This window comes from Schistocerca serialis, chromosome 2 (assembly GCF_023864345.2).
Source record: "Schistocerca serialis cubense isolate TAMUIC-IGC-003099 chromosome 2, iqSchSeri2.2, whole genome shotgun sequence".
Lineage (NCBI taxonomy): Eukaryota > Metazoa > Arthropoda > Insecta > Orthoptera > Acrididae > Schistocerca > Schistocerca serialis.
Window position 1 is genome coordinate 621,900,698 of NC_064639.1, and position 26,922 is coordinate 621,927,619.

At 40.4% G+C, this 26,922-nt stretch overlaps 1 protein-coding gene across 1 annotated transcript in view; it reads right to left on the reverse strand.

The window, feature by feature from the left end:
- Positions 1-26,922, reverse strand: part of LOC126457678 (mitochondrial uncoupling protein 4) — a 422,954-nt gene that overhangs the window by 28,713 nt on the left and 367,319 nt on the right. The window lies entirely within an intron of this gene.

Below are 26,922 nucleotides of genomic sequence, written 5' to 3' on the forward strand. Positions count from 1 at the left end.
AGCATGCGCCAATATGAAACTTCCTGTGTGCCGGACCGAGACTCGAACTCGGGGCCTATGCCTTTAGCGAGCAACTGCTCTACCATTAGAGCTACCCAAGGATGACTCATGCCCCTTCCTCACAGCTTTACTTCTGCCAGTACCTCGCCTCCTACCTTCCAAACTTCACAGAAGATCTCCTGTGAAACTTGCAGAACTAGCACTCCTGGAAGAAAGGATATTCTGCCTGGGGGATATTTCCAGAATGAGATTTTCACTCTGCAGCAGAGTGTGCACTGATATGAAACTTCCTGGCAGATTAAAACTGTGTGCTGGACCAAGACTTGAACTCGGGACCTATGCCTTTCACGGGGCAAGTGCTCTACCATCTGAGCTAGCCAAGCATGACTCACATCCCATCCTCACAGCTTTACTTTTGCCAGTACCTCATCTCCTACCTTCCAAACTTCACATAAGCTCTCCTGGTCTCGAGTTCAAGTCTTGGTCTGGCACACAGTTTTAATCTGCCATGAAGTTTCAAATACTATCTTATAAATTCATATGAAAGAAAGTGGCTACTCACCTGCATTTATTAACACAAACAAAATCAAAGGCTTAGAACATTAGGAAAAGGATAAGATTTCAATCACTGGCAGAAACAGTTAAATAGTATACTTTGGCTCAAGCAGATTCATATTCACAAAAACTGAAAAAAAGGAAGGAATAACTTTGTGCTTGAAACTGAGGTGAAGGCAATAATAAATTGTGCCATTATGATAGAAGTACAGACGAACCTTCAGACAAAACCATCTCCATATTATCAGCACTGAAATTCTTTATTTAAAATTACTATCAACAGTCAACATGGTTACCAAACAGTGCATCCAAATGCTGCTGTGACCAGATTAATCAATCAAAAGCCAAATTCAGGAAACATGCCAAAGTGCAGGAAAAAATAGACAGAATGCAACAATGGCAAAGATGGTCACAATATGTAAGACTCTGATCATAAAGAAACAAAAAATAATACAACATAAGGGAAACATATACTTGCTAACATAAAACTGAGGTTGGGCACTGAAAGAAAGTAATAATAATAATAATAATAATAATAATAATAATAATAATAATATCAAATCTGAATTCTACTGACTGCCAGTTGCATTATCATCTTACTGCAAGCACAACACAAAATAGGGAAAATTTTATTAATGAGCAACAAACACTAGGAATGACAAGGAAATAAAACAATGTATGCAATTGTTATTTGTCTCCTAATGTTTACCTTGAATCTCTTTCCATCTCAAAACTGAACAATGTGTTTCTTTATTCATAAAATGTCAGTCCAATTCCCTTCCTTCTCCCATCCTACCTTTATGAAGAAGCTATTAGCTAAAAATGCTAGATTTTCTTGTATTCAGTAGTTTCACATTTCCTTCAGAGCTAATCATGAATCTGGGTTTACCACTTGGTAAATTGGCAGTTTTTCACATTATCATAATATCTTCTTTCTCGAGTTCCTCATTTTACAATAAAAAGCACAAGATGACATTAAAAAAAGACAGGACTTCATAATCTGATAAGAATACCAAAACCATGCAAAAAATATAAAAAGAAGCAACTGCTTACACAAAGCAAAGTTTTGAAGAGAGGAAGAGTAAGCAATAACAAGGAAACAGAAAGGGACAAACAAGAGCAAAGAAAAGAAAGAATAAAATCTGTAAATGATAGAAGCGGATGGGAGAGAACATCAACTAAACTGGCTATTGAGAACAAACAACAAACAAAAAGGACATGTGTAGAAGGGTGATAGCCAGAGACAACAACTCAAGACAAAGGCAAATGACAACTTCCATTTTTGTGTCCCTCTTTAGAGGCTCTGATATATCATTTCTCAGTCAGACTATTTGGTATGGTAATAAAAGGTCATTTCAGACTTTTTAGCAACTAGAGCAAAATATTCTGTTACTGTCTGTTTTCACATGGATCAGGCATACTGACTGTGGGGAACAAAGTGAGCACCTTATTAATGAAAATTCTTTTACTACATGTTTCAGTCTTGGGTCACAGAAATGGTATCACAATCAGTTTCAACTCCTTAGACAAGTCATCATCGGATGGCAATGAGACTCAGATCTGCAGCTGCTTCTATTACCACCTGATGATGATTTCATATGAAGCTGGAACAAGTTACAATACCATTTGCGTGCACCAAACCTGTCAAAATGTAATGTAATCATTTTGGTTAAATTTTTATTTATTTGTGTGGCTCATGGACTGGTGAAAGACTTTTAGTTGGTGCAACTTTGCAAGCTTGTATGTTAAGTGCCTTAGGTGTAATTCTTTTTGGGTACCCAAGTGCGATATACATGTGCAGATTGTAATGTCACAATTTTTGGTGATTGGCTGGAAATACCTGGTGCCACTTGGGTTCTGAACACATTTCTGTCATGAAGAGAACTGGGCTTGATTGTGGGTGGTACATAGTGGCGCACATAAAACCGGCCCCTGCGCTGAATGGAATATGAATGAAGAAAATCAACATCCATCATCACTTTCTTACATTTTTATTGTACTGTTTTGTTATTAACTATGTAATTAACAGTTTAAGTAATGGATTTACTTTTATCAGTTTAATAAGCATATTTTAGAAAGGAATTTAAAGTCTGTGTTCAAAATGTTCTCCGCCAACATCCAAGCAAAGTTGTGCATGTCGAAGCATGTTAATGAAAACTCTTTTCAGTACTTTTTGAGGAATGTTAAAAAATTTTAATGTGTCAAGTGTTCCGGGATTGTTGCGGTAGACTCTAGCCTTTAGAAATCCCCAGAAGTAAAAGTCAGTCACATGTTGACAAGTCGGGAGAGCGGGGTGGCCACAAGCCCTTACTAATGGTCCTCTCTTCTGTAAAATCTGTACGTATATGAACTAAGGACAAATCTGACGTATGAGAAGTTGCCCCCATCTTGCTGTAAATATGCACAACATTTTTCGTTTGGAGTTAATAGAGCCAAAAATTCATTGTAGAGTTGCAAGTAAACATGTGTGTTGACAGTTTCGTTGAAGAACAATGGCCCAATAATCCTGTTACCAGATACAGCACACCATACACCAATTTTTAAATCATGTAACAGCTTTTGAAGTATGCCATGGGGATTCTCTGTGGCCCAGTATCTTGTGTTTTGTGAATTAACATAACCCAAAAAATGAAACCAGGCTTCATCCGTCGAAAAAAGGAAGAACGGATCAAGCTGTCCCCCAGAGATGTTTTCCAACAATCAATTACAGTAATGTGTACCCTTGTCCACTTCTTTTATTTGCTGAGCAACGCTCACACAGTAAGGTTTCATTTTTAAGCCATGAAGGATGCGTTGACATGATCTGTGAGATATTCGATATTGCTGTGATAATCGTCGTGTTGATTTGTAGGGGCTTCTTTCAATGTGTGCCGTCACGTTTGCCACAACTTCAGGTGTACGTACAGTCGGTGCCTTATTTCTCTTTGAATTAACAACACTGCCAGTCGAACGCCACTTTCTCACTAGATTCTGAATCATTGATTTTGCAGGAATGTTACTTTCTGGAAACTTTTCATGAAAAGTGTCATGAACTACTTTAATGAATTCAGACTACACATATTCTTCAACAATGAACACATGTTCTTCAATGGTGTAAGGCATGACAATGAAGTACGTGGTTTATAACGACTACTTTCCATATGAACTACTCACACGCTACTGCTGTTGGAAGGTGGCAAAGGAACTGACAAGTTAGTAATGCTACTCACACGCATTCACATTCCAGTTCAGGCCAGTTTTATTTGTGCCACTCTGTACAATCTATTGGGATCAGCAGCCTCTGACTGCAGATTGTGTTATGTGGTATATGATGAACTCACTCTTATGTGTTCTGTGGTTGCTCCCTTTACATTAGGGAAGTGCTGTGGTTACCTGCTTATGTCTGGATACAGGGAGTAACCTGAAACAGCCAGTTATTAAATCAATGTTGACAATGATCAGATGGAAGAGAGAGGATGGCACCCAGCACTGGTAAAATAGCCTATTCCACCACAATAATGGGGCCCAATAGATTTAATATCCCCAACCATTAGTGGTATCACCATCAATATTGTCACAGTCCCTCATGCCCTGACACATTAGAGGAAGGTCTGGAAACCAATCCCAAACGTTGGGTGCAGCACCGTTATTAGGACCTTCACGTCAACACCTCTTTTCCTTTTGCAAACCAAAACAGTTTTTAATCATATCAAAAGTATTGTACATTAAAATTGTTCCAAATGTGCAAATCCACAACCACAATTTTGTGCAAAATTAATCTTGTAAGTATTTCAAGGTACACACTATCTACAGTATATGTACCTTACATAAGTACACATCATTGTCAAAAGAAAACTGTAAAAAAAAAAAAAAAAAAAAAACATAATTAGAGTATGTGTAAGTGCTGACGTAATTTGCATCGGTTTGCAAATTTATTCAATTTAGCACATTCACATTCAAACAGAAAAGTCTAATTTAAAAAACAAAAGAATACGTACTGCACAAGTGGCTCTATACAGTGCAACAACTGTTGAAGCATTGTCATACATTTAGTCTTTGCATCTCATAAGCACTGTCTGTAACTGTTCCAGTTCAGAATATTTTAGTTATTTATATGTTCTACCAGTCATATTTCTGACAGCTCACTAACGCGCAGAGGTAACCTATTTTCTAAGAAAAAAAAATGGCTACATACTAACAATTTATATGACTGGCATTTACATTACTTGTAATCCAGATTTAAATTTAGTACCCAAGTCTCTTCAAAAGTCCCTCAAGGGAATAGGCAGCTTTTTCTACCTGCACTGTTGACTCACAAGAATGAAGATAAAAACAGTTTCTTTTTGCAAGCATGCTTCACTCCATTCTGTTCAGAAATAATTTTAAGTAGTGAATAGAGGACACCATTTTAATTCAGATATTGTCGACAGCATGCTACCAATTACACTGTCCAACCACATCTTGCTGACAACAGACACAAAGTGTCAACTTGTCACAGGGTCCCTTCATCACAGGGTGTTCCTCACCCCCCCCCCCCCCCCCACCCCAACACTTTCCATTCCAAATTCTGCAAAGATCTCAACAGTTCTATGATATTAGCAGCTCCGACAAAGTCGATATAGAGAGGAGCTTGACTTATCCACAGCTTTGTAGTTGTTGCTGTGAATGAAGTCTCTTACTCTATGCAAAGTACATGCGATGGGTTGATTGTATGTGACAGGTTAAACATTTCGGCGTACTGGGATTTGAACCTGGACCCTTGTCTTAGCCAAGCAGCATGCTACCAATTATGCCCTAACCTACATAATTTCTCCTGCAGGTCCTAGTCTTGCAACAGTATGGGAGTGTTGAAATGCACTTGACAAGCTGAAACTTTGAGTCAGTTGTGGAAGTTCAGTGTTATGGTCTCTATGCTCAACTGAACTACAACACCCACATTTCTTCCTATGGAAGTAGTATAATTATTCTTCTCAGCCTATGAATGTGGAAAAACTGATAGCTGCTCTTGCAGCTATGGGCACAGCCGTATTGCAAAGAATTCAGTGATGCTGGGTCATGAAAGTCTTACTTAGCGCACCTTCTCAAAAGGTAAGATATGTTTTATGAAAGACATGTTCTCACTGTATGTGTATTTATGATATTGTAGCACATTGCTGAAATATTATATGTAGCCACTCACAATGAATGTAGTGTGAATGAATGGTAGGCTTTGAATGAAATCAGGGTAAACATCTCCATTTTGATATGTTTTGATGTTATTTATGGTCAAAGAATTGAAATTTTAGTTAGCATTCTTCATGAATGTTTCTGACTTAACTGAACAGTCATTGTTATGACCACTACTAAAAATACAAGGCGTGTTTTTTAAATAAGTACCATTTTGCCACACTGAGGTCGCAGCGCTGCGGTCGGCATTCTGTGCATGCGCACTGGGTACCTACATCTGTTGTCTATGCACTGACGCTATTACAGTTTGATTCTTCCTTGTTTCTGTTGTGTACTGAGTGTTTAAGATGCCTCCGATAATCGTGAGTCCCACCGACTGTGAAGTACGAGCTGTTATAATATTTCTTAGTGCTAAAGGCCTAAAAGTGATCAATATTCATCATGAGATCTGTGCTGTTTACGTAGAAAACTTTATGAGTGATGGAATGGTAAGAAAGTGGGTGAGAGCATTTAAAGATGACCTCACAAATGTGCATGATGAACAACGGAGTGGGCATCCTTCGGTCGTTAATGAAAGTTTGGTGCAGGACGTGGACAATAAGGTGAGAAAAAACAGACGCTTTACGATTTCCTCCTTGTGGGATGACTTTTCTAATGTTTCTTGTAGTGTTTTGTATGGCATTGTGAACGAGCACTTGAATTACCGAAAATTGTGTGCACATTGGGTACCGAAAATGTTGATGGATGTGCACAAAACCAAACCTTTAGACAGTGCATTGACTTTCCTTGAGCAGTACCACACAATGATGATTTTTTAAGCCAAATTGTTACAGGCAATGAAACATGGGTGGCATATGTCACACCGTAATCAAAGCGACAGTCCATAGAATGGCGACATGCAGATTCACCCAGAAAAGTGAATTTTAAGCAAACAGTTTCTACCCGGAAAATCACGTGCACAGTTTTTTTGGGACAGAAAAGGAGTATTGCTTGTGGAATTTCTGCCTCATAATGAGACAATCAATGCAGCAGCTTAATGTAAGACGTTGCACAATTTGCAGCATTCAATACAGAACAAAAGACATGGCAAGTTGAGCAAGGGCATTGTTTTGCTGCAAGACAATGCCCGTCCGCATGTGGAGAATCAGACCAAAAATCTCACCAATTACATCTTTTTGATGGGAAACTCTAGATCAGGGCCAGCCAAACGCTGCACAGTGTGCAGACGTGCGGAAGTGCTGCACATGTGCGCATGCGTGATACAGTGAGCGACAGCGACATCTGTTATTAGACATGTGTCCTAAATGAACGGCGGTGGCTCCACTTCCCTGTTTATGTGGTACAAGCAAGAGCGCAACATACTCAGTCTCGTTTACCCCTGGTGACCGTAACCTTAACAGAGAAGTACTGAGAAATGGCAGGTACTGTGAAAAAGCAAAGGACGGGAGATCTATGTTCTCAGTCATTTAAAAATGACTGGGAACTGCAATTCTTTTTTGTAGCCATTGGCGAAAACTCACAGTGTTTGCTGTGCCGCTGAATAATAGGCAGACAGCATAAGTTTTCAATTGAAAGACACTACAATACGTATCACAAAGACGAGTGTAATTTACTCAACAGTGAAGAACGGCAAGCAGAATTAAATGTCCTTAAGAAAATGGATGAGACACATCTACTCGATTTTACCGTATGTCAAAGTAACTGATACTTCTTGAACTCTTAGTTTCATGTGTTACATTTATGTCTGTTTTACTGTACGCTGTACAATGTACTGTTTTCAATTTTCCAGAATGACAACTACACTAAATCTTCACTGCGAGCAAGTTTTAAAATCGCATTAAGAATTGCACAATCTGGGAAACCCTTTTCCGAAGGGGAGTTTGTGAAAGGGTGTCTGATTGATGCTGCAGAACTTGTGTGCCCCACGAACATTAGCAGGTTTCAAGAAATCAGTCTATCCAACAAACAGTGACAAGACGTATCAGTGCTATGGCCGGCTTTGTGCACAGGCAGCTAATAAATAAGGCTAAAGACTTTGTTGCTTTCTCTGTTGTTCTCGATGAAGTAACAGATCTTACAGATACAGCCCAGGTTGTGATATATATACGTGGTGTCGATAAAGCACTTTGTGTAACAGAGGACGTTCTGCACTTAGTACCTTTGAAAGAGACTACTATAGGTGCGGACTTACTCCAAGCTGTCGAGCAAGCGATTGATGGTGTCGGTATGGACTGGAATCGGTTAGTCTCAGTGACCACAGATGGAGCGCCATCAATGCAAGGCCATCAGAGATGACTCATAGCACGGATGTGCAAAACCTAGGGTGCACAGACGAGATGTTGTATGGAATTCACTGCTTTCTGCATCGAGAGGCGCTTTGTGCAAAATCAGTAACGTTAGCAACCGTCATGCAAATTGTTGTGCGTACTATAAACTATCCGAAGACACATGGGCTTATGCATCGCCAGTTTCAGCGGTTCCCGGAGGAATTAGGAGCGGCGTACAGCGACATACCTTACTATACCGAAGTACGCTGGCTCAGTCGAGATAAAACGCTGAAAATATTTTTTGATTTACGTTTGGTCATAGTAACATTCTTACATGAGAAGGGAAAAAGTGAACCTATCTTGGAACACCCTTGTTGGATATCAGACCTTGCATTTCTTGTGGACATTATGCCTCACATGAACAGCCTGTACGTCAGTTTGCAAGGTGAAAATAATTTAATTTCTGACATGTTGGAAAAAGTAAATGCCTTTGAAAGGAAGCTTGCGCTTTGGGAGAGCCAGCTATTGACAGAAAACACTGCACATTTCCCGACTCTTGGACTGGTCCATGAAAGTGCTAGATTTCAAGAATACGTGTCAATAATTGTAAAAATTAAGGAACAATTTCGAGCACGATTTGCAGATGTTACGAGTTTGTCTCCTGTCATTCGCCTCTTTGCTCGACCGTTCTCGTCGTCAGTTGAAGAGCCTCTGAATGATCTACAGATGGAACTGATCGACCTACATTACAATACAAGACTGAAGGACAAGTTCCTTGCAGTACGAAGTACAAAAGAATTCTACGAAAATTTTTCACAACAAGAATTTCCACGCCTGCACCGAGAAGCCGCGAGAGTTATGCCCGTGTTCGGGTCGACATCTACATCTACATGACTCTTCTGCAATTCACATTTAAGTGCTCGGCAGAGGGTTCATCAAACCACAATCATACTATCTCTCTACCATTCCAGTCCCGAACAGCGCGTGGGGAAAACGAACACCTAAACCTTTCTGTTCGACCTCTGATTTCTCTTATTTTATTTTTATGATCATTCCTACCTGTGTAGGTTGGGCTCAACAAAATATTTTCGCATTCGGAAGAGAAAGTTGGTAACTGAAATTTCGTAAATAGATCTCGCCGCGACGAAAAACGTCTTTGCTGTAATGACTTCCATCCCAATTCGCATATCATATCTGCCACACTCTCTTCCCTATTACGTGATAATACAAACCGTGCAGCCCTTTTTTGCACCCTTTCGATGTCCTCCGTCAATCCCACCTGGTAAGGATCCCACACCGCGCAGCAATATTCTAACAGAGGATGAATGAGTGTAGTGTAAGCTGTCTCTTTAGTGGACTTGTTGCATCTTCTAAGTGTCCTGCCAATGAAATGCAACCTTTGGCTCGCCTTCCTCACAATATTATCTATGTGGTCTTTCAAACAGAAGTTGTTCGTAATTTTAACACCCAGGTACTTAGTTGAATTGACAGCCTTGAGAATTATACTATTTATCGAGTAATCGAATTCCAACGGATTTCTTTTGGAACTCATGTGAATCACCTCACACTTTTCGTTATTTAGTGTCAACTGCCACCTGCCACACCATACAGCAATCTTTTCTAAATCGCTTTGCAACTGATACTGGTCTTCGGATGACCTTACTAGATGGTAAATTACAGCATCATCTGCGAACAACCTAAGAGAACTGCTCAGATTGTTACCCAGGTCATTTATATAGATCAGCAACAGCAGAGGTCCCAGGACGCTTTCCTGGGGAACACCTGATATCACTTCAGTTTTACTCGATGATTTGCCGTCTATTACTACGAACTGCGACCTTTCTGACAGGAAATCACGAATCCAGTCACACAACTGAGACAATAGCCCATAGGCCCACAGCTTGATTAGAAGTCGCTTGTGAGGAACGTTGTCAAAAGCTTTCCGGAAATCTAGAAATATGGAATCAACTTGAGATCACCTGTCGATAGCGGCTATTGCTTCATGCAAATAAAGAGCTAGCTGCGTTGCACAAGAACGATGTTTTCTGAAACCATGCTGATTACGTATCAATAGATCATTCCCTTCGAGGTGTTTCATAATGTTTGAATACAGTATATGCTCCAAAACCCTACTGCAAACCAACGTCAATGATATAGGTCTGTAGTTAGATGGATTACTCCTACTACCCATCTTAAACACTGATGCGACCTGTGCAATTTTCCAATCTGTAGGTACAGATCTATCGGTGAGCAAGCGGTTGTATATGATTGCTAAGTAGGGAGCTATTGTATCAGCATAATCTGAAAGGAACCTAATCGGTATACAATCTGGACCTGAAGACTTGTCCGTATCAAGCGAGTTGACATGCTTCGCAACCCCAAATGTATCTACATCTAAGAAACTCATGCTAGCAGCTGTTCATGTTTCAAATTCTGGAATATTCCATTCATCTTCCCTGGTGAAGGAATTTCGGAAAACTGCGTTCAATAACTCCGCTTTAGCGGCACAATCATCGGTAACAGTACCATCGGCACTGTAACTGAGGGCACCGAGAATTATTTATAGGAAACCTTGCATTAGTTTAATGTTATTTGAAATCATGAATAAGGTTCATTGGAAATCACTAAGTGCTCTCTTTCTTAAATACTATATCAAAAACATTTTTCGTATTTACGTGCAGTCAGTCAAGCTGCCTTAATAAAAACCTATGGTTGTTAACTGTATTACTTGTCTTACTGGGTTAAACTGTTAAAACTAGACGTCTCAATGAGTAGACTGTGACAGTATTTTAAATGTTTAATAAGCGAAATACCTTCCCATGGTTGACTTGCAAGCTGGGGAAAGAACACTAGAATGCACCAGTACAGAGTATCCCAGCAAGTGGATAAAGCGCCATCTGTGCGTAGAATCATGCACTACATGGTCGCTGACCACTGCGGCGTGCACGCTGTGACCCGGAAGTTGCACACGTGCAGGAGCACCGCATGCGTGCAGAATTTCTGACCGGTCCTGCTCTAGATCATCCTCCGTACAGCCCCAATCTTGCACCAAGTGACTACCATCTGTTCCTGCACTTGAAGAAACACCTGGGCAGTCAGCGTCTTCAAGATGATGACGAAGTCAAAACATTGGTGATGCAGTGGTTAACAAGTCAGGTGGCAGACTTCTATGAGGAGGGTATTCAAAAACTGGTACAACGTTATGACAGGTGCCTCAATATTGACGGAAATTATGTAGAAAAGTAGATTAAGGTACAGACTTTCATGTAAAAATAAAAGTATTGAGATATCGTAGCATGTCTTTCTTAATTTCAAAACGGTACTTACTTAAAAAACACACCTCGTATGTAGCTGTAGGATATCCATGGTTTAAGGAACATTGTACACTACAGTATTATTGGTCATAAATAAATTAGCAAATAAAAACAGATATCGCATCACACAGAAGCAAACCCCAAACATCAAGAATTCCAACCGAAAATTCTACTCACTACACTAACTGGCCAGTGCTATGACAGTGAATGTAGATACTACTCATACAGCCATGTAATTACAGTACTGACACTGAGCACATCTCACATAATTGCTTTATTAGGTCACTAAAATCAACAGGTCACTTGTTAAACATTACATTCTATTAAGTATGTCCACTCCCATCTTCTGGATATGTTTTTCTTCAATCCATTGGCTATTCTCACTTGAACAATTATATCAATTTCTTTATTAGTAGCTTCCACAGTAAGTCGCAATTTAGATAAACCTTAACATGAAATAAAAATATGTGCTCTTACGAATGGTACGCTGGTATGAATCTTCACCAATAATTATGTTATTGGCTGCAAATTTATGGAAAAGTCAACACCAGTTTTGATTGTTCCCTTATAATCCACAGACTGAGATAATTCAAGCATCCTTCCTCCTCAATTACTCATACATTTGATTAAGGATATATGCAAGTCCTTCAATCTCTTCCTTATTGCCACAGTAAAGGATGAAAATTTGATCAACATATCCACAATTCATAGTAAGGTTTTTCTAACTTTTTTGTGGAACTCATAAAACTTATTCTCAGGGCCATTTACAAATTGATAAAGATACCTATCAGAATGTCTGAGAGGCTACAGCCCATAGCTAAACCACCATTCTGGTGATAAATCTTGCCATTTAACTGTGCAGGAGACCAGGAGCAGAATGAGCGTGTTGGAAGGGAGGCCAGCTTGTAATGAAAGAGAGAATCAAAACAAACTTTTGATTGTATTCTGACAGTGTAGTGCACATGGGGTCTCACTGTGGGGGCAGAGGTGAAGGATAGCTGTTTTTCTAGGAGTTGGGCCATAATAAAGGAACAGGGAGCTGGCAGTTCATATGTTGGTATCTGGTGCTGATGAGCAGAGAGACAGAGCTAGACAGAACCAGCTGTCTGCTCCCTGTGGCAGCTAGATCACAATGGAGAGTCTCCTCTGAATGACATATGGATTACAGATAGCGAATCAACTACTGTGCCCAGGACCCTCCAATGACTGAACACGTGACCCACCTCTACACTACCTGCTGACTGAAGAATGACATGGAACCACCAGTTTATTCAGAAGAGACAACAAAAAAGTGACATGATGTTGGATTCAGCAACTTAAAATCAGCTCTCTCCTGAAAGGCAGGTAGGCTTGAATACAGGCACAGATTGAAAGCTACACAGAGAGTGAAGTCTTAGCTAAGATTGTTTAAACAAGTTTTTTCTTAAACTAAATCCTAACTATTCCTGGGCTGGCAAGGTCATCTTGCACAGAACTTAAGACAGGGTCAGCTGCATAAGCTCAATAAATTCCGAAGTCTCAACCAAGATCGATAGTGTTTCTTCGAAGGAATATTGGTACACAGACTGGTTGTGTCAAATGATGTGAGAAAGCTCCCTCTGGTAGAACACCACTCCTTAGAAGGGCTGAAATTTCATAACTGTTTTGAACACTTTAAGACTGAAAGAATATAAGTCGACTTTAAATAATTTAATTTGGCATTGAAGCTTAGACTACTTTGGACTCACTGTACTAAGCCTTGTCTTACTGAACTCTGAATCAAACCAGAAATTAGAATCACTTATACATTTCATAAAGTCATTATTAAATTCTTGCCTATTCCAGTTTTTTGGTGCATTTTAGTCTACAACACCTCCTATCCTGACACTGAAATATTTTAACTTTTAACCTACATACATGTGATTCATTACCTAACAAAACCACAGTGCGTGGCCCCTTCCATACTTTCATTATAGGCTTAATAATGTCAGCCTCTTTTAATGACATTTGTCAATGCATGAACTACTTAACAATTTTAGATGTTTCATTATTTTGTAGTTTTTGTTATCACAGTGGCACCATACGTCAATAAATATATTTCTCACCATACCTGATGTATCCTCTCTTCCCTCTTCCTATTTTGGTTCACCTGCATTGTTAAAGAACCTCAGGTGATTGCTTCTTTATTATGTTAGAATCAACAATTTTGCATGTTATTGGCTCTCATCTGTACTGGTCTGTGAGTGTCCCAATATGCTTCACCCTGTCACCCTTTCGCTATCAGCCCTCAAATCAAACATGTGAATTACTAATGTACTTTTGTTCATACATGTCTGACTATTGTTTTTAATTTTTCTTATAGAATTTGCACCTACTGTCTACCCACCTGGTGGCAGGCATTGATAGTTTTTGAAATGGTTGCCAGACATCATTTGAACATTGATGTTTAGAATGCAATTACATGACACAGAAGAGCAAACTTAACAGAGAGTGTTTTTAAATATTTTTACTCTTATTGGCACGCATATGTTGTGCTTGCACTTACATGGCAATTATGTTACATTTGGTAGATATGCTGTTGATTGGCTACTACTGAAATACTGAGAGTTTGCATTATGGGTAACAGACATCCTGTGTTACTTTATGTGTAAATTTAAGATTAGAGTGTAGGCAAATTTCTATTCTTTGATGTCAGTTTTCTATACAGACAAGCAAAAGTAAAATGCATTCCTGTCCACATGTAGCAGCAATATATTGTAATGTAAAATGAGGCCGGCAGCTTAAGATATGTGCTTCAAAATGACTTAAGGTTTATATTGGCCAGTCACATAGATAATAAACAGAATATAGCTTGACTGCACCATGTTTTCATTCTCAAAATTTTCTATAAAACAATAGGCATGAAACAAAATTTTCTTAGAGACATTTTTGTACAGCTAGAATGCCTTTTAAGAGCAATTCATATCCACGTAATTTAAATAAGTTGGAATTGAAAAAAGGCAGGGTATGTAGGGGGATTTGGGGGCAGGGGGGGGGGGGGGGGGGGGGAGATCCAGAGAGAACAGGTTACAAAGTAGCCAGTGAAATGTTGGGTATTTTCCTTACATATATAGTAGTTACACAATGACTGAGAATTATACATAGGTGAGGTAGTAAACAAGGCATGTACCGGTCGCGCACTTTATTCTGGCCCTTCTGTGGTCGGTGGAAGTCGACCCACTTTTCACCCATCCATAATGTTTATAGTTCCTGCCAACATTAGCTTCATACAGCATTATTGTACACCATAAAAATAAGTAGCTGTTGTGAATATAATGTTGATCCGTGAGTCGTGTTGCGCGTAGTGATTGTTAATATTATTTACAAAAATGGGTGAAAACGCTGTAATTGATCATTTTAGTGACTCATCGTAAACAGTTATGTCACTTCTAACCTGCATTAACCTGTTACATATTCATTCCTTTTATAAGCTGTAAGCTGGCTGCTCTGGGACAAAGAGTCAAGACTTGCCTCAGTGGCGAATGTGCTACGAGCTGGTCAAAAGTATATGCTTCCAGTGTCCTCTGCTCAGGGGTGAGGTAAAAGTGTGCAGTCAGTAAGTATCTGCACATTTTAATGATGACACCTTACAATGCAAAAAAAGGGTACACAGGAGATATCCTGCAAACCCCAATTGGAGTATGTAGAAATGATATGGCACCCCCAGTGACAATATCTGTTGAAGCAGACAGTAGGCCAACAGAGAGTAGTTATGTATGTAAAGGAAGACTACAGAAGGACATTACAGAAATGGTTAGAAAACTCACACACAAAGATGAGTAAGAGCCAAACATGGGGGAATTTACCAAGTATATGTGGGTGAGGATGAATGGGAAGACATAGGACACAGGGTGTTCATTGATAAAGTTTTATGGGTAGTGAAGACCAGGAGTACAAAATAAAAGTGAAATCATGGAACAATAATGGAGAGAAATACTCTTATGTTGGGAAAGGTATAAAGGAATGGAACAACTTTAATGGTATATCCTGTCCATCCCAGAAAGCATTACAAAATTTAAACACTTCCTCTGACAGTGGCACAACAACCAAGAATATGAGCAACAGGAAAAGTATAAATTTAATTTCTCCTATTATTGTATAACAAAATAGAGATGTAAAGTAATTATGACATGACAAATTTTGTGTTACCATCTTGGCAACAGCCACATTTGTAAGCAAATAAAAATATCTACCTATCTAAGTAAATGAAATGACTGTTCCTACGATCTCTCCAAGTAATTCAGTGCTGATTATCTTCTCTGCAGGTTAGTATGATGGAGGACAGAAAAGTGGTAGTCAAGACCAGACACTTGAGTGAAGAGGAAAAAAAGTAAAAATGCTTGATCCTATTCTGGGTTAGTAAATTTCCTCCTGTTTCAGCTGGTGGAATTGGTATGAGTCGGCCAGGTGGTTTCTGACGAACTGCCTTTCTCCTCTGGCACTCTTGACCGTGTGACACATGGTGACGGACACTCCTAAATAACCTGGTCAGAAAAATCTCTTGTGGATCCTATCGTATGTCTTAATACACTACTGGCCATTAAAATTGCTACACCAAGAAGAAATGCAGGTGATGAACGGGTATTCACTGGACAAATATATTATACTAGAACTGACATGTGATTACATTTTCATGCAATTTGGGTGCATGGATCCTGAGAAATCAGTACCCAGAACAACCACCTCTGGCCATAATAACGGCCTTGATACGCCTGGGCATTGAGTCAAACAGAGCTTGGATGGCATCTACAGGTACAGCTGCCCAAGCAGCTTCAACACGATACCACAGTTCATAAAGAGTAGTGACTGGCGTATTGTGATGAACCAGTTGCTCGGCCACCATTGAAGAGATGTTTTCAATTGGTGAGAGATCTGGAGAATGTGCTGGCCAGAGCAGCAGTCGAACATTTTCTGTATCCAGAAATGGCTGTTCAGGACCTGCAACATGCGGTCATGCATTATCCAGCTGAAATGTAGGGTTTCTCAGGGATCGAATAAAGGGTAGAGCCACGAGTTGTAACACATCTGAAATGTAACGTCCACTGTTCAAAGTGCCGTCAATGCCAACAAGAGGTGACCAAGATGTGTAACCAATGGTACCCCATACAATCACGCCGGGTGATACGTCAGTATGGCAATGACGAATACACGCTTCCAATGTGCGTTCACCGCGATGTCGCCAAAACACGGATATGACTATCATGATGCTGTAAACAGAAGATGGATTCATCCGAAAAAATGACATTTTGCCATTCGTGCACCCAGGTTTGTCATTGAGTACACCATCGTAGGCACTCCTGTCTTTAATGCAGTGTCAAGGCTAACCACAGCCATGGCCTCCGAGCTGATAGAACTAGATTCTAACATTTTACATAAAAACCTTAACATGTCGTTAGTGGTATTTCCTTATTATCTTCCACTCATTGTAATGAAAATTGAGAATGTGTCTTTTTCAATATCGAGTGCTGTGATAAACATAATTTGTATATCATCACCAGTTTAACACTGCAGTTACATTAGTGTGTTCTATAAATTTTGGCAGTAGTATCCTCACTCAGAAAATGATTCTCACCAATTTCAGTTTACACCTACATGAATAAAGGTGTACATTTGTGAAATTTCTGAGGTGTGTAAGTGTCATGCCAAATGTATCTTATACAAAATCAATGGTTCTAAGCTGCAGTTGTGCATACTACAAATTTTGGCACAAATATACAGGGCTATTACAAATGATTGAAGTGATTTCATAAATTGAAGTGTTTAAATTTTGTAATGCTTTCTGGGATGGACTAAGGATATACCATTAAAGTTGTTCCATTCCTTTATACCTTTCCCAAATAAGAGTATTTCCCTCCATTCATTGACATATGGTCACGACACACTACAGATACGTAGAAAAACTCATAAAGTTTTGTTCGGCTGAGGCCGCACTTCAGGTTTCTGCCGTCAGAGCGCTCGAGAGCACAGTGAGACAAAATGGCGACAGGAGCCGAGAAAGCGTATGTCGTGCTTGAAATGCACTCACATCAGTCAGTCATAACAGTGCAACGACACTTCAGGACAAAGTTCAACAAAGATCCACCAACTGCTAACTCCATTCGGCGATGGTATGCGCAGTTTAAAGCTTCTGGATGCCTCTGTAATGGGAAATCAACGGGTCGGCCTGCAGTGAGTGAAGAAACGGTTGAACGCGTGCGGGAAAGTTTCACGCGTAGCCCGTGGAAGTCGCCGAATAAAGCAAGCAGGGAGCTAAACGTACCACAGCCGACAGTTTGGAAAATCTTACGGAAAAGGCTAAAGCAGAAGCCTTACCATTTACAATTGCTACAAGCCCTGACACCCGATGACAAAGTCAAACGCTTTGAATTTTCGGCGCGGTTGCAATAGCTCATGGAAGAGGATGCGTTCAGTGCGAAACTTGTTTTCAGTGATGAAGCAACATTTTTTCTTAATGGTGAAGTGAACAGACACAATGTGCAAATCTGGGCGGTAGAGAATCCTCACGCATTCGTGCAGCAAATTAGCAATTCACCAAAAGTTAACGTGTTTTGTGCAATCTCACGGTTTAAAATTTACGGCCCCTTTTTCTTCTGTGAAAAAAACGTTACAGGACACGTGTATCTGGACATGCTGCAAAATTGGCTCGTGCCACAACTGGAGACCGACAGCGCCGACTTCAGCTTTCAACAGGATGGTGCTCCACCGCACTTCCATCATGATGTTCGGCATTTCTTAAACAGGAGATTGGAAAACCGATGGATCGGTCGTGGTGGAGATCATGATCAGCAATTCAAGTCATGGCCTCCACGCTCTCCCAACTTAACCCCATGCAATTTCTTTCTGTGGGGTTATGTGAAAGATTCAGTGTTTAAACCTCCTCTACCAAGAAACGTGCCAGAACTGCGAGCTCGCATCAACGATGCTTTCGAACTCATTGATGGGGACATGCTGCGCCGAGTGTGGGAGGAACTTGATTATCGGCTTGATGTCTGCCGAATCACTAAAGGGGCACATATCAAACATTTGTCAATGCCTAAAAAAACTTTTTGAGTTTTTGTATGTGTGTGCAAAGCATTGTGAAAATATCTCAAATAATAAAGTTATTGTAGAGCGGTGAAATCGCTTCAATCATTTGTAATAACCCTGTATGGTTTGGAAAACTTTTCCCCTTACATGCAGTGCAGGCAAATACTTATTGTAATACTTCCACCTTTTTCTGTTTGTTGACATGTATATTCTGTGGAAGTGGTTGAAAGTTTATCATCACAATGTGAACAGTTTACAAGGTCTTCTGCTGTGGCATAATAGTGTGTTCTGCACAGTTGTAACAATCACATACTGTTCACTAACTTTCCCCCTTCAAAAGCATTTTATGTTACTTGAATTTGTCAAAAATTTACAGTTTTTTTCATGTTTGATAGTCATTACAATCTCAGGCAAGGGAAAGGGTGGAGTACTTTGAGACTCAAAGTCTCAAGTAGTTTCATGGAATCAGTAAATTTTATTCCATAGTTTGCTCTTGACATAACAGGAATTGCTTCATTGGTGTTGATTGTTTCAGTTGTTAAAGGGAACTGGTAATCTTTGTAGCATGATATATCCAGAAATTACAAGGGAATCAGTAAGTTTTGTTCAATGTTATTTGTTTCCTGTTTAGAAAAAACTTGTCCAAGGCACAATGCAGCACCACTGCGAATACTGTTCTCAGGCACAGTATTAGTTAGTTGCACTTCATAATCAGCTGAAATCTCCCAGTTAGTTGGAAGCTACTGTGAGAGAGTGTGATTGAGTACATTACTGAAAGATTTGTACCAAAGCTACTGCAAGGCACTTCAAGTACTATCCTCCTTTGGATACCATCTATTCTCCAGGAAATGCAGGACCTACACAAACATGTCCACTTGATTTTTAGTGGCAAGTCTAGTGGTCCAGTATAAGGGAGCGAGGGACTACAGAGAGCTCAGAAACTACAATCATCCCTCTAACTGGTAAGTATGAGATGTTGTTTTCCAAAGAAACAGAAACTCAGTTAGTCTGACATACAACAAGATGACATAAGCCGTGGTATAGCAATATGCACATATGCAGGTGGTGGTAATATCATGTACTCAAGGTATATTAGGGCAGTGCAATGGTAGAGCTGGCATTTGTACTCAGGTGATTCATGTGAAGAGGTTTCTGACATGTTTATGGATACATGATGGGAATTAACAGACTGAATGTGGAATGGCAGTTGGAGCTAGATGCATGAGACATCCTAGTTTTGAAATTGTTAGGGAATTCAGTATTCCTAAATCCATAGTGTGCCGAGAATACCAAATTTCACGCATTGCTTCTCAACATGAAAAGTGCAGTGGCGAACAGATGTGTTTACTTGGAATGGACTGGGTCCTCTGGTCCATCTGAACCAATCATTGACTGGAAATGGTTATTTTTGGCTACTTGGAGACCATTTGTAACCATTCTTGGACTTCATTGTACCAAACAACAATGGAATTTTTACTGATGACAATGCGCCTTGTCACCAGGCCACAACTGTTTGCAATTGGTTTGAAGAACATTCTGCAAAATTAAAGTGAATGATTTGTCCACCCAGATCACCTAACATGAATCCCATAGAACATCTGTGAGACATAATCAAGAGGTCAATTTGTGTGCTTATGCAAATGCAGACAGCTACAGCAGCAGCATGGCTCAATATTCACGGCTTCCCACGACTTGTTGAGTCCACGGCACACAATGTTGCTGCACTACACTGGGCAAAATGAGGTCTGACTCAGTATTAGGACATATGACACAGCTTTTGTCACATCAGTGTTTGCCTCCTGTTGGAAAGCCTGCTGTGTACCTTGTCAGAAGGAACCAAGCAAAAGCACTGTTAATCACCAGTCATAGGAGAATCGCATTTATGGTGAAGAGTGGTATATTAAAAGAAATGACAGTAGAGGATGAGAAGAATTACTTTTTGCACCCAGTGAGTATGCCTGGGAGGGGCCTCACTCAAGAACTGAAGAATCTGCTCATGCAGCTACTGAGGGGAGAGTGGGCATACACTTATGACTGGTTCCTTCTGCTGACAACCAGATTCACTTCCAGGTCTAACTGAAAACTTTAAAGAAAACGCTAGCTTGCTAATATGCCTGTTCCCTAGCAATACATTCATCATTGTAGGAGGCTTTAATTATCTATCATTCAAATGACATAATTACTGTTTTGTTGTGATGAGTGTCAAGAGACTTCTAAGTGCATCATCCGAAAACTATCAAGAACAGATAGCTTGGAAGCAGCACACCCAATCTTTTTGAGGAAGTTCACACAGAAACTGGTATCAGTGACCATGAGGCATTTGTAGGGACACTGATTACCAATGGGTGGAGGTTACACTCAACAACCGAGCTACGTTAATAGTTGGCTCCTTTTACCGAACTCCCGACTCAGCAGCATTAGTGGCAGAACAACTGAGAGAAAATTTGGAATACATTTCACATAAATTTTCTCAGCATGTTATAGTCTTAGGTGGAGATTTCAATTTAACAGATATAGACTGGGACACTCAGATGTTTAGGACGGGTGGTAGGGACAGAGCATCGAGTGACATTATACTGGGTGCACTATCCGAAAATTACCTCGAGCAATTAAACAGAGAACCGACTCGTGGAGATAACATCTTGGACCTACTGATAACAAACAGACCCAAACTTTTCGACTCTGTAAGTGCAGAACAGGGAATCAGTAATCACAAGGCCGTTGCAGCATCCCTGAATATGGAAATTAATAGGAATATAAAAAAAGGGAGGAAGGTTTATCTGTTTAGCAAGAGTAACAGAAGGCAGATTTCAGACTAGCTAACAGATCAAAATGAAAATTTCTGTTCCGACACTGACAATGTTGAGTGTTTATGGAAAAAGTTCAAGGCAATCGTAAAATGCGTTTTAGACAGGTATGTGCCGAGTAAAACTGTGAGGGACGGGAAAAACCCACCGGGGCTAAACAACAAAATTAGGAAACTACTGTGAAAGCAAAGAGAGCTTCACTCCAAGTGTAAACACAGCCAAAACCTCTCAGACAAACAGAAGCTAAACGATGTCAAAATTAGCGTAAGGAGGGCTATGCGTGAAGCGTTCAGTGAATTCAAAAGTAAAATTCTATGTACCGACTTGACAGAAAATCCTAGGAAGTTTTGGTCTTACGTTAAATCAGTAAGTGGCTCTAAACAGCATATCCAGACACTCCAGGACGATGAAACAGAGGATGACACGCGTAAAGCTGAAATACTAAACACCTTTTTCCAAAGCTGTTTCACAGAGGAAGACCGCACTGCAGTTCCTTCTCTAAATCCTCGCACAAACGAAAAAATGGCTGACATCAAAAGAAGTGTCCAAGGAATAGAAAAGCAACTGGAATCACTCAACAGAGGAAAGTCCACTGGACCTGATGGGATACCAATTCGATTCTACACAGAGTACGCGAAAGAACTTGCCCCCCTTCTAACAGCCGTGTACCGCAAGTCTCTAGAGGAACGGAATGTTCCAAATGATTGGAAAAGAGCACAGGTGGTCCCAGTCTTCAAGAAGGGTCATCAAGCAGATGCGCAAAACTATAGACCTATATCTCTGATGTCGATCTGTTGTAGAATTTTAGAACATGTTTTTTACTCGCGTACCATGTCATTTTTGGAAACCCAGAATCTACTCTGTAGGAATCAACATGGATTCCAGAAACAGCGATCGTGTGAGACCCAACTCGCTTTATTTGTTCATGAGACCCAGAAAATATTAGATACAGGCTCCCAGGTAGATGCTATTTTCCTTGACTTCCGGAAGGCGTTCGATACAGTTCCGCACTGTCGCCTGATAAACAAAGTAAGAGCCTACGGAATATCAGACCAGCTGTGTGGCTGGATTGAAGAGTTTTTAGCAAACAGAACACAGCATGTTGTTGTCAATGGGGAGACGTCTACAGACGTTAAAGTAACCTCTGGCGTGACACAGGGGAGTGTTATGGGACCATTGCTATTCACAATATATATAAATGACTTAGTAGATAGTGTCGGAAGTTCCATGTGGCTTTTCGCGGATGATGCTGTAGTATACAGAGAAGTTGCAGCATTAGGAAACTGTAGCAAAATGCAGGAAGATCTGCAGCAGATAGGCACTCGGTGCAGGGAGTGGCAACTGACCCTTAACATAGACAAATGTCATGTATTACGAATACATAGAAAGAAGGATCCTTTATTGTATCATTATATGATAGCGGAACAAACACTGGTAGCAGTTACTTCTGTAAAATATCTGGGAGTATGCGTGCGGAACGATTTGAAGTGGAATGATCATATAAAATTAATTGTTGGTAAGGCGGGTGCCAGGTTGAGATTCATTGGGAGAGTACTTAGAAAATGTAGTCCATCAACAAAGGAGGTGGCTTACAAAACACTCGTTCGACCTATACTTGAGTATTGCTCATCAGTGTGGGATCCGTACCAGATCAGGTTGACGGAGGAGATAGAGAAAATTCAAAGAAGAGCGGCACGTTTCGTCACAGGCTTATTTGGTAACCGTGATAGCGTTACGGAGATGTTTAGCAAACTCAAGTGGCAGACTCTGCTAGAGAGGCGCTCTGCATCGCGGTGTAGCTTGCTCGCCAGGTTTCGAGAGGGTGCGTTTCTGGATGAGGTATCGAATATATTGCTTCCCCCTACTTATACCTCCCGAGGAGATCACGAATGTAAAATTATAGAGATTCGAGCACGTACGGAGGCTTTCAGACAGTCGTTCTTCCCGCGAACCATGTTGTTGTTGTTGTGGTCTTCAGTCCTGAGACTGGTTTGGTGCAGCTCTCCATGCCACTCTATCCTGTGCAAGCTTTTTCATCTCCCAGTACCTACTGCCACCTACATCCTTCTGAATCTGCTTAGTGTATTCATCTCTTGGTCTCCCTCTACGATTTTTACCCTCCACGCTGCCCTCCAATACTAAATTGGTGATCCCTTGATGCCTCAGAACATGTCCTACCAACCGATCCCTTCTTCTGGTCAAGTTGTGCCACAAACTTCTCTTCTCCCCAATCCTATTCAATACTTCCTCATTAGTTATGTGATCTACCCATCTAATCTTCAGCATTCTTCTGTAGCACCACATTTCGAAAGCTTCTATTCTCTTCTTGTCCAAACTATTTATCGTCCATGTTTCACTTCCATACATGGCTACACTCCATACGAATACTTTCAGAAATGACTTCCTGACACTTAAATCAATACTGGATGTTAACAAATTTCTCTTCTTCAGAAACGCTTTCCTTGCCATTGCCAGCCTACATTTTATATCCTCTCTACTTTGACCATCATCAGTTATTTTGCTCCCCAAATAGCAAAACTCCTTTACTACTTTAAGTGTCTCATTTCCTAATCTAATTCCCTCAGCATCACCGACTTAATTCGACTACATTCCATTATCCTCGTTTTGCTTTTGTTGATGTTCATCTTATATCCTCCTTTCAAGACACTGTCCATTCCATTCAACTGCTCTTGCAAGTCCTTTGCTGTCTCTGACAGAATTACAATGTCATCGGCGAACCTCAAAGTTTTTATTTCTTCTCCATGAATTTTAATACCTACCCTAATTTTTCTTTTGTTTCCTTTACTGCTTGCTCAATATACAGATTGAACAACATCGTGGAGAGGCTACAACCCTGTCTTACTCCCTTCCCAACCACTGCTTCCCTTTCATGTCCCTCGACTCTTATAACTGCCATCTGGTTTCTGTACAAATTGTAAATAGCCTTTCGCTCCCTGTATTTTACCCCTGCCACCTTCAGAATTTGAAAGAGAGTATTCCAGTCAACATTGTCAAAAGCTTTCTCTAAGTCTACAAATGCTGGGAACGTAGGTTTGCCTTTCCTTAATCTTTCTTCTAAGATAAGTCGTAAGGTCAGTATTGCCTCACGTGTTCCAGTGTTTCTACGGAATCCAAACTGATCTTCCCCGAGGTTGGCTTCTACTAGTTTTTCCATTCGTCTGTAAAGAATTCGTGTTAGTATTTTGCAGCTGTGACTTATTAAGCTGATAGTTCGGTAATTTTCACATCTGTCAACACCTGCTTTCTTTGGGATTGGAATTATTATATTCTTCTTGAAGTCTGAGGGTATTTCGCCTGTCTCATACATCTTGCTCACCAGATGGTAGAGTTTTGTCAGGACTGGCTCTCCCACGGCCGTCAGTAGTTCCAATGGAATATTGTCTACTCCGGGGGCCTTGTTTCGACTCAGGTCTTTCAGTGCTCTGTCAAACTCTTCACACAGTATCGTATCTCCCATTTCATCTTCATCTACATCCTCTTCCATTTCCATAATATTGTCCTCAAGTACATCGCCCTTGTATAGACCCTCTATATACTCCTTCCACCTTTCTGCTTTCCCTTCTTTGCTTAGAACTGGGTTTCCATCTGAGATCTTGATATTCATACCAGTCGTTCTCTTATCTCCAAAGGTCTCTTTAATTTTCCTGTAGGCGGTATCTATCTTACGCCTAGTGAGATAGGCCTCTACATCCTTACATTTGTCCTCTAGCCATCCCTGCTTAGCCATTTTGCACTTCCTGTCGATCTCATTTTTGAGACGTTTGTATTCCTTTTTGCCTGTTTCACTTACTGCATTTTTATATTTTCTCCTTTCATCAATTAAATTCAATATTTCTTCTGTTACCCAAGGATTTCTACTAGCCCTCGTCTTTTTACCTACTTGATCCTCTGCTGCCTTCACTACTTCATCCCTCAAAGCTACCCATTCTTCTTCTACTGTATTTATTTCCCCCATTCCTGTCAATTGCTCCCTTATGCTCTCCCTGAATCTCTGTACAACCTCTGGTTCTTTCAGTTTATCCAGGTCCCATCACCTTAAATTCCCACCGTTTTGCAGTTTCTTCAGTTTTAATCTACAGGTCATAACCAATAGATTGTGGTCAGAGTCCACATCTGCCCCTGGAAATGTCTTACAATTTAAAACCTGGTTCCTAAATCTCTGTCTTACCATTATATAATCTATCTGATACCTTTTAGTATCTCCAGGGTTCTTCCATGTATACAACCTTCTTCCATGATTCTTAAACCAAGTGTTAGTTATGATTATGTTGTGCTCTGTGCAAAATTCTACCAGGCGGCTTCCTCTTTCATTTCTGTCCCCCAATCCATATTCACCTACTATGTTTCCTTCTCTCCCTTTTCCTACACTCGAATTCCAGTCACCCATGACTATTAAATTTTCGTCTCCCTTCACAATCTGAATAATTTCTTTTATTTCATCATACATTTCTTCAATTTCTTCGTTATCTGCAGAGCTAGTTGGCATATAAACTTGTACTACTGTAGTAGGTGTGGGCTTCGTATCTATCTTGGCCACAATTATGCGTTCACTATGCTGTTTGTAGTAGCTTACCCGCATTCCTATTTTCCTATTCATTATTAAACCTACTCCTGCATTCCCCCTATTTGATTTTGTGTTTATAACCCTGTAGTCACCTGACCAGAAGTCTTGTTCCTCCTGCCACCGAACTTCACTAATTCCCACTATATCTAACTTCAACCTATCCATTTCCCTTTTTAAATTTTCTAACCTACCTGCCCGATTAAGGGATCTGACATTCCACGCTCCGATCCGTAGAACGCCAGTTTTCTTTCTCCTGATAACGACATCCTCTTGAGTAGTCCCCGCCTGGAGATCCGAATGGGGGACTATTTTACCTCCGGAATATTTTACCCAAGAGGACGCCATCATCATGTAATCATACAGTAAAGCTGCATGCCCTCGGGAAAAATTACGGCTGTAGTTTCCCCTTGCTTTTAGCCGTTCGCAGTACCAGCACAGCAAGGCCGTTTTGGTTATTGTTACAAGGCCAGATCAGTCAATCATCCAGACTGTTGCCCTTGCAACTACTGAAAAGGCTGCTGCCCCTCTTCAGGAACCACATGTTTGTCAGGCCTCTCAACAGATACCCCTCCCGCGAACCATACGCGACTGGAACAGAAAAGAGAGATAATGACAGTGGCACGTAAAGTGCCCTCCGCAACACACCGTTGGGTGGCTTGCGGAGTATATATGTAGATGGTAGATGTAGATGTATGTAGGAAGATTTATATGCTCATTAAACTAGATAAAAAGGCAGCAGTGTAATATCTCAAGCAGGAGATAGCTCTGGGCAGCAGCATTTATGGGACCTGTGGCTTAAACAGTTACACCACAGCATCATCAGCAAACTGCTGCAGATTGCTCTTATACAGTCTGTCAGATCATTTATGAACATAGAGAATAATAGCAGTCCTATCACACTTCCATGGGACAAGCCTGATGATACGCTTGTCTCTGATGAACACCCACAATCAAGGACAACATACTGGGCTCTATTACATAAGAAGTCTTCGAGCCTCTCACGTATCTGAGAACCTACTCCAGATGCTAGTATCTTCACTAACAATCCGCAATGGGGCACCATGTCGAATGCTTTTGAGAAATCTAGGAATAAGGAATCGGCCTGTTATCCATCATCCATAGTTCATAGGATATCATGCAAGAAAGGGCAAACCTAGTTTCACTTGAGTGATGCTTTCTAAATCCATGCTGATTTGTTGGCAAAA